This window comes from Falco cherrug, chromosome 1, assembly GCF_023634085.1.
Source record: "Falco cherrug isolate bFalChe1 chromosome 1, bFalChe1.pri, whole genome shotgun sequence".
NCBI lineage: Eukaryota > Metazoa > Chordata > Aves > Falconiformes > Falconidae > Falco > Falco cherrug.
Window position 1 is genome coordinate 110,881,243 of NC_073697.1, and position 17,680 is coordinate 110,898,922.

The 17,680-nt window shown below is 40.1% G+C and overlaps 1 protein-coding gene across 14 annotated transcripts in view; it reads right to left on the reverse strand.

Annotated features, from left to right (window-relative positions):
* Positions 1 to 17,680, reverse strand: part of BCAS3 (BCAS3 microtubule associated cell migration factor) — a 370,223-nt gene that overhangs the window by 176,826 nt on the left and 175,717 nt on the right. The gene's annotated exons all lie outside the window — the stretch shown is intronic.

The window sequence follows — 17,680 nt, forward strand, 5'->3', positions numbered from 1 at the left end:
TTGTATCCTGATTTTTCCTGGTCTGGCTCGACTTTCAAAACTAGTGGTTCAACTTCTGCAATCTTTCACCCAATGACTATATAAACACATCCTTATAAGACAGACATAATCCTTGGGTGGGCCAATTTATGTTGGATTATGAAAATACTTAAAGTACAGAATCGTATAATGACTGTTGTCCTTTGGTTTGCACTAAACGGAAAAAAAAATCCTGGCTAATACAGACAGTCTACACCGTTTCAAAAGGCAATCCGTGACATTCTTCTTTTGCAACTGTGTCAACATCTTTTGAAAGTAATTAGGTACCACTACATTTATTATTTAGTTATCACAAGCTCTATTTTAATGACACCTAATGTGACATGTATCTATTTTGAGTTTTCACATGCAGGGGAAAAAAAAAAAAAAAAATCTCTGGCAAACCGTCTGCATATCAACGTGGTGAGCTACCGCACAGCGCGAGCTTACGCTGTACCGCACGATTGGAGTGCATTAAGTTGTTACGCACACCAGCCAGAAAAACAATTCTCGCTCTCAAAAATACTTTGGCTACTCTCTGTTTGGTTAAAGGTTATATAAATAGTAGCTTTAAGAAGGATAAAACAATCTCCATACAAAGCAAACAAATTCTGTTGTAATTTATTGCTGTCCAATAGACATATATACACACCCACGTATAAATGTATACTTTCAAAAAATTATCTGTTCCTGCACATTTATGCTTTCAGCAATGTAGCTGAGAAACAATGGAAACTTTTATTCTTCGTGGAAAGGTAAATTCTGTTTTTTCGCTTCCCTTCTGAAACTCTAGAGTTTTTACAGGCAACTACAAAAGTCAGCATGCTAAAGCCAACAGTATCCCATCTTCAACACCATGTGGTAGAAAAGAACTTTCTTTTCCCTCCAATGTATAAAGTTATGTGAAAGAAGACATTTTTCTAGTCTATAGAGAGTAAAGAATAAATTATAGTGATAAGATCTGGAAAAGTTTGGTTGGAAGTTAAGAGATTTTCACATCTGTGTCTACACATCCATGCCTTGGGAATAATGTATCTCAAGTACCAGTCACATAAAAATGCAAGAAATCGTTCCTCTCTCAAACGTAGCAAAACCATTCATTGTACTTATGTCTACACTTTGACTAGTAGCTTACAACAGTGAACTGAGCTAGCAAACAAAAACACTTTACCTTTAACTTACGATGTTATTTAATGCATGTATATGCATTAAAAAATACACATATACTAACAAATACACAACTTAATTCACCATGACGTTATTCCCTCTTTGAGCTTGAATAAAGTTAATTTATTCATGCTGTTCAAACATTAACCGAGTGATACTGCAGCGAATCTGCATGTAATACCACGACAAGGCTGATTTATATCCCTAAAGTCAACGACCATCTTCCTCTCGGTTTCTTAGGGCTTTGGATTCCCCTCCACTACTTTTCTGGCAGATTCTCACATTATATTCTGAACAATAGTTCAATGTCACGTCAACAACACCTGAGGAATTACACCTTGTGTTTAAAGGGATAATGGTACAGCCTTTCACAAACCTCATACAAAATGCTTGTGTGTATCAGACAACAGGAGTACTAGAAAATATACCGTCTGCTTTCTTGAAGCTTTCTGCGTCATCTCAAGGTGAAAGAATGACTGGGGAAAGAAAGGCATGCATCCTAAGCTTTGTATGAACACTGCCTTCTTTTATAATACAGCTAGGCAGGTAACAAACACAATGTACACTTAACACACCATTCCACAGTTTTACTCCCATGAAAGAAAAAGAAAGAATTAAATAATTTAAGCCACTAACACTTTTCTCTAGTTGCCTAGTACAATGTATGAATTATTTCAAAAGAAGTTTGTATTATGAACCCCCAGTTCACAGAAATAATAATTAACATACATACACACCCCTCCCATATTCCACAAAACAGTGAAGAGCAGCTGCATAAAACACACACCAAGGTCCTCCAACTACAAGGACTTCAGTGCAAGTATCTCAGCTGCCTGCTTTATCCTACTTTTTGACAGGAAAAAGCACTCAAACAGATTCAGTAGGGCAGAATTATACCAGACTTACTAAGCCCCAGTACCCTCTTTGAACCATAAAAGAAAAAGATTTTGTTTAAAATCAAGAATTTCTGGTTGACATATTTTGCATTCCTTTCTGATTTAAAACACCCCGCTATGAAAGCTACCATTATTTAAAAGTGAAGAAAGAAAAAGGAATTTGCCCCATTTCTCCCCACTCCTCACTTTGCTATTGTCCCCTGTATCTATTTCCAGGAAGCCATATTCATTAGGGTTAATCTGCCTACTAAATGAATAAACAAAGGATTTCTCTGTCACTGAGAGGCCAGGTGAGCCGATATCATCTTCTAACACAGAAAATCATCCGCACAAATATAGCGCAGGAAATTACCTGCTGCAATCCCACACCTGGGATCATTTGGCAAGTAGCTTAGAAATGTTGAGTAGATGACTGAAATCAAACTAATTATTTTTTTTTTTTAATGCAGATCTTCTGTCAGCAGAAAAAAAGGCCTTTCAAAAAACGTGATGCAAAAAGGTCTCAAATGTCTTGGCTTACTACACTTCCTAGTATTTCAGAAAAATGTCCTCATATGAAAATGCTATATGGATTTCTATAATTAAAGTATTCTGTTTGCTTACTAATGACAATTACCTACGGCTGTTTCCAGCCATGCCCACGCTGCTGCGTGCTGCAGAAGTTTACAAATTGTAAGAGTCTAATGAATGGGACAGAAAAAAGGGTCTACTCGAGCTTCAAGTAATACTGACATAAATGAAGCACCTAATACGATAACACAAACCTACACATGCAACTCCTTGCACAGAGCTAACTCGAAGCGCTGTGAGTTATCACGTTTCTGGTAGGCATCACTGCAGACGGGGCTTCAGAAGTGTCTGCGTGTTTCAACAGCTGGCACCTGAAGGATGAACTTCTTGTGCAGAAACGAATATGGAGGGGTATTATGAGTATGATGAGAGGCTGGGGGTAATCACCAAAAAATCCACAGATGACATACAAACAAGCATTCAAATGCCTGGCTGCAAATGTATGAACATTGTACACGATACGGCAGAAAAGGAGCCAACGCAGAGACTGAGAACTACAGAAAATGCTGTGACAAAGGAGGAAGATGTGCTCAGCAGCCGCGATTTGGACTGATGGAGACACGGGGTAATTCTGAGTATCAAGGAAACCGAACAGGAGAGGTCACAAAATTCAAGAAAAGAAAGTAATCACACCTGCAGAGAAACACACAGGCACGAAAACCAAAGTTCACAGCTTGGCAACGCTATGGAGGAAGAAAGGCCAGGATTTGAAGCCGGCATGGATGAATGGTGCTCCCAAAGCTACCCAGCAAAAGGCTCCCTTCCCTCCCGCAAACATGGGTTCTTTTTGATGTTCCTTATACAGCGAGCAAGAAGAGATAAATTAAAATTGAGAACCTAGAGAGGTCTTTGATCCTATTGCCTGGAAATATGTATAAGAATATTTTCTCCAGACGTACTTTTGCTATATATGGAAACCAAATGCTGACTAATCATATAAACCTTATGGTGCCTAAGCACAGCTGTAATCTGCAGCAGAACACTGTCACAACGGCAAAGGAAAATGTGGAAAACTAAGAAGTTAGCTGCGGTGCTGAGAAAAAGGAGAAAATGGTGATCAAAGGCACTGGAGGCCAGATTAGACAAGAGGGAGAGCTTCTAGCTGGTTAGCTTTTAAGATACAAGTGACATATTTATGACTTATTCTTGTATTACTGAACTTTAACAGTCCAAGTAATGATTATTCATTTTCCAAGTTTATAGAAAAATGACTCTATACAAGACCTGCTGACTCAGGACAACGGTAATGGGATACAAAAGCCTGAATTTTCATTTATTGGTGTATAGATAGCACCAGTTGGTAGTGATAGAGCCGTTTAGAGCTGTTTATCAAGACATGCCACGAGTCTTTGTTGGGAACAGAAGAAGGGGAGGCGAGAGCCACAGCCTGCCCATTTGGCCTTATGTTTCAGGCACGCAGCGGGATGGGGTGTCAAGAGAAGCACGTACATGGCACCAGCACTCACGGAGACTGCCAGGGACGGCACAGCTTGGCAACAGCCGAGGGCAGCCTGGGCTTCACTGCTCGAGTGCGGCTGGGGAATACGAGGACTTCTGTTTCTATGGGTATTCCTTGTCCTCTGAAATGACACCAAAATAATGCAAAGAAACAGAATCTATTTCCCTTTAAAAGGACAAGGCATAGAGAATTTATACATTCTTAGAGTGATTTCAATTTATGGGAATGGGATTGTACTGATATCCCCAAAAAACAAGATGGAATCTCTTGGAACTTTTTTTTTTTTTTTTTTTAATACTCACATTCTTGGCTGCTAAGATTTTGTGCTGGAGCTTTTATGTTCACAGAAGATAGTGGAAATACACAAACCCCTTTCACTACTGACTAAACAGCAGGAGAGGACATATAATATCAACAAATCTATTTACAAATGGGAGTAGCGTTTCTTAGTACATCAACTTCAAGGTAAACCTCTACAATTCTACTGTTTTATCTTTAAATCACTTTTTTTTTAATCAAATCATATTCCTTTAGGATACACTAGTCAATGTGAGTGACCACAGCATTTAGGAATGTGACTCTACTGCATGTGTGAAAATCTAGTGGTCTTTCCCCAGCGTGGCTTGGAAGTCCGCGTTATCTTGGTTATATCATCTAAAAAACACCTCACCGAGCCACACTGGCGTGTGACCACCTTACACTCACTTTCCAGTGGCATATTAAAGATACCACCTAACTACCAGCTAACTAACACAGAAAACTGTTATTAACTGTGAAATTTGAGAGTAAGGTGATATGGTAATACAGAGTACCCCGGTCAGCATTTATTACTGGAGTTCATCAGTCATTTACAGAGTCCCCAGTACAAGCAACGAGAGAACACGAACTCTGAGAACAGCATCAGTGCTTGCTTTTCACTTAAAGCGCTCATCAGTATGGCACACCTACTCAATGCTTTCAATAGGTGTTAAAAATTCCTACGCTGTAACGCAGTAAATGCATTATGAACAGGCAAAGGCAAGTGGCTATAGTTTAGAAGCACAAAGGTGAGATAATGGCCTTCCACATCACTGAACTGTCAACCTCATTTAGCATAAAGCATGGCATCTGGAGATTTCAAATCATACAGCCGTTTAAAAATATATAGAATGTTAAATTAAATGACAAACACGAGACATGTCACCTTTTAGAGGCAGAAATGTAAAACCAAAGCATATGTTCTCCAACTGTATTTGCTTCAGGATCAGCAATATTTTTGTAACCTCATTAGTTTCTTGACTTGGTTTTAAACATGGAAGGATGGATACACAAATAAGTTATAGGTCCTCCATACGATATCCTCAATCGTAAGTCAATCTTTACTAGCAAAATAAATGAAGAACTCTGGATTTAACTCTTACAGAGAGTCTGGAAGGTGAAGACAATGAGAAAAAATTGCCGCAAGCTGTTAGGGATGAAATTTACTCTGTATTTTGAAGTCTGAATCCGAGAGTCACATGTAGATATCTAGTTTTCAAATCCACATCTACAAATAAATCCTGCGGCCTCTATGTGTGCTGAACTCTGACAAGCCCAGAAGTCCCACGTGGTTAGCACGCAGAAACGGGCCCACGCGCAGCCACCCTGATCGAGGGCCAGCCGATGTCTGCAGCAGTTTATCTGTCTCTGCGTGGCACTGAGCCTAAGCTAATAAACTGTAGCTGGCTCCACACAGAGCTAGCCCGGGTCTCAGCACTGTGGTCTTGTAACCCCTACGGTGGGACAACACTGTGCTGAGCCGGCTGGGCAGCTCTGCAGGGAGCCGGCCCGTGGGTGGCACAGCCAGGGCCAAGGAGGTGACAAACCCCGCTCCCGAGCATCATTTGGAGACATCTGCCCTGTGCTTCTGCTCTTCCACTACCCTCGGCAGCCCAGCTCACTGGCCCCCTCGGAGAGGGAGGGCAGACTGCATGTGCACCCTCACCTGCACTAGAGGCTGCTACCCATCTGAGCTATCGCTGTACTTCAGTCACATTACATCACTTAAGAGCACACGGTCAGCACTTCATGGCATGCACAATCTTTCACTGAAGTGTTATTAAAAGGCTATAACTAGGTCAATAAAGCTGTATTTTATTTGTCCTCTCACAGCAATGTGGACGTGGTGCCTGCTGAGGACATTAAACAAAACATCATACCCAAAATTCAAATTATTTTTCAGCTAGCCACTATATAAGTGGATCTGTTACAAGTGGCCAGTTTAACATACAGCAGGGGAGTGCTGTGAAGTACTCATGTCAGGGTATTGCACCAGGCAGAGCTGGCTCCCCTCTATCCTCCCCTCCTCACCCCCTTATCAAAACTGATTTTATAGTGTGAGGAATATTTGATACTGCCTAATGATGAAAGTCCACTGAGCCCTGACCCAGAGCATCTTTAAGCACATGGTTGAGCATTTACCCGAAGATCAGTAAGGATGGCTTCTCTTTCTTTGCAGGCACTGTAGGACCAGCACAAACCAACTGCAGTGGTGGTTTTTTTTTTTTTTTTTGCAAGCCAGATTCCCAAAGTTTCAGTCACAGGTTTCATTGGAGAGAAAGGAAAAGGCATCAGCAAAACTTTGAAATAAAATCATGTAATAGTGAAGCACTGCTTACAGTTTATCTTATTGCGCATGAAAGTTTAAACTTTGCTTTCAACCTTGGTTTTCCAAACATTCTGTCATTCACCAGAGTTAAAAATAAGAGAAAGCAAGGATGAAATGTAAATGATTAAAATGCATGCATATGTTCTTTTGTAAAATACATAATGCTTCTGCAAGGCTTTCCCTCGTATTTTGGACACAAATCAAGGGGGAAATGGTTCGCTTATGATAGTGAATTTTTTATCTAACTTCAGTGGTAAAATGTACTTCCATGTAAGTGTTTCACTGCATACTGCTTGTTGCTGTTGGTTTGGTGTTTTTTAAAGCTTAACTAGAAACACCAAAACCAAAAGACTAATACAAGACACTGTTTTCTTCTCCAAATTCTTTCATGGCAACTTTCTGTTTTTTAAAAAAAATCCACTAGCAACACAAACAACCTCGTAGATGATCTACAGTCATTTAGTGAATTTGACATTCAATCACAAATAAGTTCTGAGGATGTTATGCTTACTTTTAAAATGTATTTTAAATGACAGTCAAACAGTACAGCACACGGTGATTTGCTCAGCATACAATGCTGTAAACAATATAGGTGAAAGTCTGAAGAGGTACTTTTTCAATTAATGGAAATTGTCCTGGTAGCAAAGAGCTAGCAAGATCCTTACTACAACACTGGCTTCTATTGCTTTTTTACAGCAAGGTGAAAATACATACGTATACTTGCCTAGAGGCTTCCTTTCCCATAGTAGCATAGTCAGGACTTTCTGAAGGGTCCTAACATTAAAAGAGGCTACGAATTACAGTTTCCAGTTCCTATTCTGCCCTACTTACATCAACGGTACCATAACTTGGAGCAAAGGGTAAGTAATGCAAAAGACAATGACGGAGCTGGTTACCAAAACTAATGCTCAAACCCAACCAGATACACACAAGCAAGCATTTGGTTTCTGTGCCAAAGCCTTGCGAATTCTATGATTAATCCAGCAATACAGGTGGGCTGTGCACAGCCAGGGCCAGCTGCATCTGGGACAAACGCCCAGGCAAGCAAGCGTGTGTAGGTCCCGCGCTTCGAGCAGATGTGAGCTCAAGGGAAAGCAGCTGTGCTGGACGCCCCTATAGGTATTCTACACAGCACGCCCGGCACAGGAGGCACAAAGGGCTGCCCGCTGTTGGAGGGAAACAGCAGGCAAGAGAGACTTGGCAAGCCTGGGATTTCAGAAGAGGAGGGCCTGCATCCCACTTGACCTGGGGACAGGGGATTTTTGATAGGACTATTACAATCAGAGTTTATAAAATATATTTGGAAAGGCCTTTGTGTTGGTTTTGGGATAGCATACGAAGGCCCCAGGAATCCACTCTGAGGCCTTAAATCTGCAGCCAAACTCCAGCAAACCCATATGTTAGTCATATTACCACCTTTTTCTTTTCCCCGTTCTTGCTCCGTTTTAAAGGACCATGCCCTGCACATAAACGCAAGAGAGGCTCATATAGCACTTCTCTTACCTGGAGAAACCCTGTGCTAATGATGTGAGTAATCCCAAATCTGCTTTCTGTCATTTACTGATTTCGACCTGCTTGTTTTCACCTTTCCAAGGGCAACAGCACAGGAAGGTTTATGTACACAAAGCACTTAGCTTTCTGTGCTCCCCCTAAGACTCTGCATTCTTTTTGGAAGGAGGCAAGCCTCAGGCAGGCTGTCCCCAGCAGCGGTCAAGACTGTAAGAGATCTCCTATTTGCAGAGCGCCCACAGCTGGAGGCACAGCCAGCAACTCCGTACTTGCTCACAAGAACCAGCTGAGGAGGAAGATGGTGATGAGAGGAGGAAGATGGTGATGAACAGGGGCTCCTTTCACCCCGCGCTCCCCTTCCCAGCTCACCGGTGCTCGCTGGCACCAGCTTTGGCTTTTTGCAGCACTCCGCCCATAGCTAGAGTACTAACCGGTCCCCAGTTTAGCTTTGGTTGTAATAAAAAGTGAAAGCAATGCAAGCAGCAGATAAAGCACTATTAAAAAACTGGCTGGGGTCATGCCAGGAATGGAGTCCAAGGCAGGGGGAGGAGCCAAGACAACTGCAAACTGATGGGTATTTCACAGTATGGGATAATTAAGAAAAACAAAATATTTTCCATCTGTTTTTTTACCCCTTACGTCATTGAAGCAATAAAATATATACAAGTAAGTACCAACAGACTATATTTCAACTTAGATATAAATATTTATTTCCATCTGAGAACATCCTTACTTCAGCAAGGAGAAGACAGAGTGAGAAGGCTGTGATTGTAATCACACCCACGAAGTATTAAACTCCACCTTAAAACAGATCAAATGCCTAGCTCATTTATCATGCCAAATAGCTCAGTTTTATATGGCATATACCTAAACCCACACTTCTGTTCAGTCGTCTATATTAATACTCCAATGAACAATAGCTAAAACCTGCCAATTTTGGATTAACAATGGTGAAAATAGGTGCATATGCTGACATCCACTAAAAAACCCACAAACAGCCACATGTGCGGACTTGATGTTCTTTTTTAAAGCTGTTTCAGTACAGATACAGACTGTGCAGAGTCTTTCCACCACAAGCAGTGGACTGGACCAGATGAGCTCTGAAATGAGACATTAAACCTGTGGTAATTGACCAAAGAACAATTTGTTGTGGCTCTGGAAATAGTAAGCCTCGATCATTTCAATTATTACATAGTAAAGTATTATCCATACAAAAAAAACCAACCAAACAAACAAAAAAACCCCACAACAAACCAAAACCAAAAAAACCCCATTATCTGTAGTATGAGGAAGTACGAGCGAGAGGAAAATTAGCAATTCACATTGAAAGTAATTTCTTGGTATGATACTGGTGGCCAGCTCACATGCTGCACAGCTGAGAGCTCTATGGCTGTACCCTAAATCAGCAGCTCATCAACTCCCTCCTCAGTTTCTCCTTCCTTTTTGTGCGTTTTGATTTAAAATGCAGCACTCTTATCTCATTACTTGGAAAAAAGCAAGAATTACAAACAAGCCACCATACTTTAAAAACTATTTCTGCCATCTAACAAAGATGGGACTAGACAAAAAAAAATAATATTCAGGATTCAGTACGAAACTAGGAGACTTTGCCTAGCAGCTGCTACAACACTTCCAACAGACCTTGAAAAACCAAACCCAAAAAACATTCTTCAGACACTGCTTCATACCCGGTTTTACATCTACAGATTCAATCGCTCTGAAGAGGCCATCACAACCTATAGTATTCAGGTAGTTGCTGTGCTCTAGGGACACGGACATCAAGCCTCTACAGGTATTTCACAGGCAGGAGGAAGCTGAGAGACAAAAGGAAGAGTCCGCAGAGCCCTGAGGACAACGGCTGATGTTCTGGAACAGTTCCTGAAAGCAAGGGAGGACATGCTGGAGGATCTCAAGAGGATCAGAACCAGCAAGCAATCCTGGTCATTAGAAACCTAGCATCTGACAGAGACTGTAGTGCAGAGTGGAGGAGATACACTTGCAACAAGAAATAATGAAGCATATTTAGAGGTTTTTCAAAGCAAACAGTAAGCAAACACTTCAAAGGATAGCCTAATTTAGTGAAATAATTAAATAAAAATGTCTGTTCTAAAACTGCAAAACTGAAAAGCTTTCCCTGAAACAATACTGACTAAAATGCATTTGCAGATGGATGTTCAAATACTCTTCAATTGTGCATCTAATAATTTTGAGAACACTTCAAACGCTCTTGATTAATAGATGAGTTTAGAATACAAACTTACAAAAATATCAAGATTTGTAAAACGATTCCTTTAAGCACTGTATAAAATGAGCAGAAATGTCAATGAGCATGCTTCTTTGCAGATACTGAATGGTGTGTTGTTTCTGTGCAATCTATAAAAACACAAGTACAGACACTGAGGTTTCTGGATCTCTTGTAAGTTTAACAGTAGCTAGGAGCTCTTAGATCTCAAGCTATAATAAATATTGTATCCTACAGGAGCCCATCGGGAATCTCAGCTCATGTGTTGTTCCACAGAAGATTGTGGTGTCAGATATGATTAGAATCAGCACTTTCCACTTATTCAGAGCTTTAAAGCTACCTACACAGAACATTAACAACTGTTAATGAAAGACAAGCGAGGGGTACATAAGACAATCTTACATTCAGAATGAGTTTGTGTTAGCTACAGATACGCAAAATACCTATTGCAAATTTTCTGTTTGCTTATGGGGAAAAAATCCAAGGCATTTAAACATTTGGACCAGACCATGCTCTAGCACACTGCTATTTCTCGGTTGACAAACCGTTACATGAACTGAAGGTGGCTTCCCCTGCTGAAAGTTAGTATGCAACACTTCGGCAATTAAGACACTCCACCGCCTGCATTAATGGACCACTGGTACATGCGTCAAGCAGGTTGTGTGACATGAGAACAACTGTCTTCGAGCAGCAGTGGACTGCACCAGCGGCCAGTAACACGGCCCCTGGAGGGCTCGCTGCAGCTCGCCTTCACGTACAAAGAAAAACCCCACTACCTATATTTGGTTATGTCGGTTAGGTCAAAGTTAGGCTTTCATGTAGCTATAGCATCAGCATGGAAATTGCTGGGTTTCTTGTTTGTCAAAGTCCCCTGTGAACTATCAAAAATCACATTGGCAAGATGAACAAGATAATCAGCCTTTGGGGAATTAAGCGCCTTGAAGTTTGAAGTCAAATTCAACCTAACGTAGCTGCATCTAGAAAAATGTTGATTTTCAATTGCATCTATGAAACTAACTTGCACATTGCACGATTTTTTTAAACTGATACTCATCTATGTGTCAAAGCGCAACCACCTTAGAAGCGATTGTTTCAATTACTATGAGCCTCCTCAGCTAAAGCAAAGGCAAACCGGCATAGCGAACAACAGTCTCCTCTGTCACTAACAGAGTATCAGCTACCACACATCACTACACCATGCTGCGCAGAACAAGTTCCCATCTCCTGAACTAAATGACTAACACACCCACAACCATCACAGGGAGGCAAAAACAAATGACTATATAAAGATTCTGCTGCCTTTCAGTCACTGTTCCCATGCTTGTCCTCTCCAGTATACTTCCCCTGCCTACAGAAAACACCCACCAGTGTTTCAAGACATTAATGCTACTCCATGTATCCCTGCAGCTGAGTCTTTTCCCAAGCCAGGCACTGATCCAGCAGCAAGTGCCCAGTCAGTAGTGTCAGGTCATTTTAATTTCTCTTTGTATTTCCACAGTCTATAGGGCATAGCTGTTTCTAAATGTAATCATGTATACTGCACTGGCATCTTGGAGCCTGTTGAAGTCAGTTCTGTCTTAAGGCTCTCTTCAAAAATCATCAGAAAACATTTTCTCAAATTAGATGAAATAAATCAAGTTGAAAAAGTTCTAAGTAGCAGAATTTTGTATTATGCAGCTCAGGCGCGCACACACATTTGTCAATGTGGACAAATAGGATGGAGAGAGGATGAGCACATGCAAACACATGCTACTGCACTGAGAAAACAAAAATACCTGATACATCCCACATGATATCACTATTCTAGGAAAAATGTTTTCCAGATAAGTAACCTAATACATGTTTTAAATGGGTCTGATATTAACAGAAATGGCTCACAAGTTATTCCAGGAAAAAAACATAAGTTAAACTCGTTGAAATTGAAGCTGACAGAACGCAGAAGTACCAAGTATGCAGCGCTGAGTACGCAGTTTTGCTGTTACTAAACAGGTGATGCCCTTTAAGAACCGCTTGTTATAGGGCCATTGTTAAAAACTCTCAGTTGCTGCAAAGAATAGACCAAGGGCCAAATCTCTTCCTTGGCTTCAAAGCTCAGCATTATACTCAAAGGATCTGAGTGCAATCTCTATCTGCAACAACAAACTACCTTTATACCATCCAGGTAATTACAGGTTCGGGTCAAGGACTCCAGACCATATTGATTACATCTCTCTGCAACAAGGACCCTCCAGCGCTGCCCGGCTCCACTCAAGCACAAGAACGGCAGCTCAAGTATCCGTGACGCCAGGCCTCCCTGGCCCTACCAGTGCCCGTAACAGGAGACCAGCCACCGCTCAGCCCTGTCAGTTATTGCCTGTGGCAGTAAGGACAGCCTGGGAATTCATAATGTTGGTGACTTCATCTGCCAGCTGCATTCACACATCTTTACTACCTGAATAACTGATCTCTGCTACTCCAAGGCAGCACTTTCTGGTGTACAGCATTTGGGAATAAATATTTGATTGTGCATACAACAGAAAAGAGCTCAGATGGTTTAAGGTGTGACAGCAGAAGTGTTTATTAAATTCCACGAGAGAGCATTGCTGGACAGTAAGAATTTGTCCCATGGTCCCTATCTCACAGGTGTGGTGAAGAACAATAAAAGATCCTTCACAGGCATAGGGGAGGGAGGGAGGGGAGGCAAACTGCCTCCCCCACAAAACCTGAGTACAATTCTTCTGTTCATTAATCCCTCTGCAGGCAACAAGCTATCTGTCCATGACCAGCCAGTTGCACACAAAAGAAAGGGAAGTACTAAATTACAAGCCGATTTTAAGTGGGCATTGATTGAAGTAACCAGAACAGAGCTCAGTATTATCAGTTTCATACAACAGTAATAAACAATCTTCATTAAAAAATGATGCGCACATCCCTAAGCGGCACAGCACATGCCATGTTTTAGGTAAAAACATAAGGGTTCCCCCCTGCCCCATGCACAATCAAAGAGGAAAAAATGGCTCAGGATCTTTTTCTTCTACAACTTAGTTTTATTCATTAAAATCCTTCCCACTCTAACTTCTCTATTTGTCCTAAGCAACAAACGGAGATCTCCCCTGAGCAGGAAAGGAAAAGGTTGATGCAAAACAGAGATCAGACTTCTTTGTCTATGTTCTCCCACTCTGCTAGCAATGCAACAAAATCTTTATTTCACTGATGGGCAAGTGTCAAAAACCTCTTTGTATGAGGGAATAAACAGGGCTTTTCATAAACACGCACACAGATGGACACACTTTTTTTTTTAAAAAAAAAAAACTAAGCAGGATTGAATTAACAGCTATGACTGAGCATACCTGAGTACCTGAGCCCTACAACACATTTGTTACAGTTTAAGGGAAACGCTTGCCCTTACAGACTCAATACAGCTGTGATCAAATTTACTGTGATTAGGAACTGCTGCAAAATCCTTTCTCTAGAGGTTTTCTATTTCTGAAAGTTCTGAGTTGTTTTTTCCATACAGATATCCTAACCTTCTTATACCCTTCAATTTCTGTATTAGTAGTAGTAGAGTTCTATCTGGTCATAGCTGTTTTTTTCAGGTATATACATATATGACATGCATCATTCATCCACAGGTTATAGTATAAAAATTCAAAAAGGTGCCTGGAAATTCTCAATTACATGTCTAGCCTATGGTGATAGTTTCTAGATTAGTCTCCATCATTCTGTAGGTATCCTCAGCTACAGAAATTCATATCTAATGCTCAACACGTCAAAGTAAGGAAGAGCATTCAATGTGTACAGGTAATGGAAAGTTTTCAAGCTGTGCCCACAGAGTGGTCTTCCAAAACACTGCCAGGTCATTCAGCAACAAATATATTTTTTGTTGCTCTACAGATTTCTGTCTCAGGGTCCAATGGTTTAGGTTGTCTAAAGAGTGTGACCTTCAGCTGCAGCATCTCCTGCAGACAGGGCACTTGTAAGGTTTCTCCTTCATCTCTAGTGTCTAATAAAGTCTTACATGGAACCTGACTTACTAAGATGTACCCCACCTCTGCTGAACCCAAAACACCCAGCCGACAGCCTCGGCACTTCTTCGGGAACGATGGACACAGAGACGCACATGCACCCGCTTGCTACACACAGTGTGCATTTTCTATGCGTACAGCAGTGGTTATTTTGCTGCATTATCATCAAAGGCTTCCTGCTTTCTAAAGATTTACACTCAGTGTAGTCCCTTTAACATTTCTAACTGCCAATCTGGAATAGCATCTGGAATTACAGTGCATTTAATCCTTGAGGGTATATTCTCGCTATGATGCACATGCCTAGAATATGTGCATTGAGGGACAAACGTCCAGTAGCTTTAGGTGACTACATTTGTGCAAACTTTCCCTAAAGATCTGACTTAAAACCCAACAACCCCACCCCACAAAAGAACCCAGAGAACAGTATCTTAGGAGAATTTTAAGTCAAGATAACCACATTAAAATATGCATTTTTTAAACTTATCCAAGTAATCTTTACAGATACAGCCATCCACCTTGAAAAAGCCATTGCAAATTGTCACTATTCATAACAGTATTAGAATTTTGTATTTTTTAAATGAAGGTTTTTGCAAATGATCTTGCCAGAGAGTATTGTAATTTGTATACCATAGTTCTGCAGAAATGTGAAAATCATGATTAAGATAATTACACAAATTTCTCATCGAACACAACAACAGAGTTGTCACCAACAGGGGAGAAGGAAGGAAGCTATCAAGAACGGCAGAAGAATAATGGAAGATGATAAACATGTACTTGAAATCTTTTGATAGAAATAACAAGCGATGGAGTTAGATAAGAGGAGGCGCCACGCTGGTGGTATCTCTGAGCAACAGGCAATCAAACAGCCAGATAAGCATCTTCATAAAGTGCAACAGACTTGAATGCATGGGTCATAACTGAAGAATCACTTCCTGGTTCAGTTTAGGCAGTAAAAATTTATGACCTACTTAAAAATCCTTAAAACCTAAAAATGTATCTTCCAATAAATTTGTTTTCCATAAAGAATGTAAGCCATTTAGGGCAAGCCTTAGTAATAGCAGGAAATGAGAATACTTACAGTAGTGGACTATAACACAAAAAAATGCAGTGTCATCCATCAAAAATAAAACCTGTAGATTCAAAGGTGAGATTAATGCCATTTCCTGCACATCTTTAAAGGTGAGAAGAGCCGAAAGCGAGTAAAAGTACTCCTCTTCCCTTTGCTGGGCTTCGTCACAACAGCAAGAGATTTCAAAAGACAGCGTATGTTTTTTGCTTGTGTCTCCTCTACTCTGCAGCAGAATTCACACCCCTATACCATCACACATAATCTGGCATAGTTACCCTAAATCTGGACCAAGAATTTCTGCATGGGAAAGGACAGGGATTGGGCAATATGCAAACCACAAATAGATGGTAAAGTCCCTGAATCAAAACTCAATTCACTCAAACTCTCTGGCAGTGAAGTTAAATAAAGTACTGCTATCAGCATGTCCCTAACAAAACCCATGTATTGTTTGTAAAAAACTTATGAGGTGTTATAACAAAACTGAGTCACTGCTGTACAGTAAATATATTTTCAGTGTCATAACAATGTATGCAATTGACTTTGGCAATTTTAATATGGACACACATGTTAAAGGCATTACCAATAGAGCTTCATCACATTCACATGAGCCATTTCACATTAAGGCCCCATCCACACTTCAGGAAAGGCTGTTTAGCATAGAACAGGTACAGCCCTATGTGTTTTGCTGCTTCTATTGTAGATGGAGTAACACCATTTTAGAACGCGTTATGGTTACATTTCAGAATTGTTATATATCCCTGCTATAGGTAATGGCACTGCTCCGTTCATACCCAAGAGAAAAAAAAACATCCCCATCCTGATAACCCAGATCTCTCTATCTGTATCAGCTGGCATTACCACATTGATAGTGAGGAAGAGCTATGCCATTAATCACTCTGGATCTGAAGTGTCAGATGCACAGACAGAAGCACTCCTACGATTCAAGCTTGTAAGCTTTCGGGGTAATAGGCATATATGAACTAGTAAAAAAAAAAAAATAATCAGAACTGATGCCTTTATGTTTTCTTCTGTATAAAAAAAATATTTTAAAAATTACTTTGTCATGTAGTAAACCAAATAAAATTCCTTTTAAACAACCAGCATCAAATGTTTGTCTAAACTCAAGGTGAATTAATGTAACAAATTTTAAATATTTGGAAATGGAATTTAAAATGAAAATCCTCAATATCAAAAGTAAATGTAGTTATTATTGAGCTCAGTTATAAACATATCTAAGGAATATCCTGTAATACCCAAATAAATTAATTTGGCAAACAATGCAGTACCTTGGACTCTGAATTTATATCAATAGCAAACAGAGCCTGGAACAGGAGCTTTTAACTCCCTTTAAAACAACCTTCAGAAACCAGTTTCTGTATGTGTTACAGTCTCTTTTTACAGTTTAACCTCAATCCAATCAGCAGCCTCCAGGGATTTTCAAATCGCTAAAGATTAAAATCCTCTCTGACTTGACTGTTTGACTAATGCTGTGTGTTTAATAATTCTACTTGTGAGAGATTTTATTTGACAAAATCCTGCTGTGTGAACCCTTCAGACACTATACAGCTGTACTAGAATATAAAGCTCTGCTGTCCTTGTTTCTTTATACAGACTATACCCCACCACTAAGAGGGGGGAAAAAAAAAAAAAAGCCTCATAGTCATATATTACTATGTTGATAAACATAATCACTGTAATATTAAATTTACACACTCTTTCAGAGCGGACTAGTGAAAATGTGCCTATTACACAAACATTAGCTAAACTATCCTGTTGTCCTGACTGTTCACAGAAATCAATTACACTTATGATTACATTTCAATGAAAGCTATTTTATAAATGAGATGGAACCATAATATTCTACGCTTTAGGCATTCATTAATAAGAGCATTTCAATGTTAGTATTTGCAAACGTTCTACTTTTTAGTTCAGGCAGTTCTTAGCATTCTATAGCTCATGTTAAACTTAATGTAAATATTGTGTTCATATCTCACCACAATGCTGTGACTTCAGATTTGAGTGGTAAGAGGAAAAAAAAGACATCATTAAGGTAGCTTTCAGTAAGTATTTGTATAAGATAGCACTTACCCTATTGTGCAGCTGAAAATCACAATATCCTT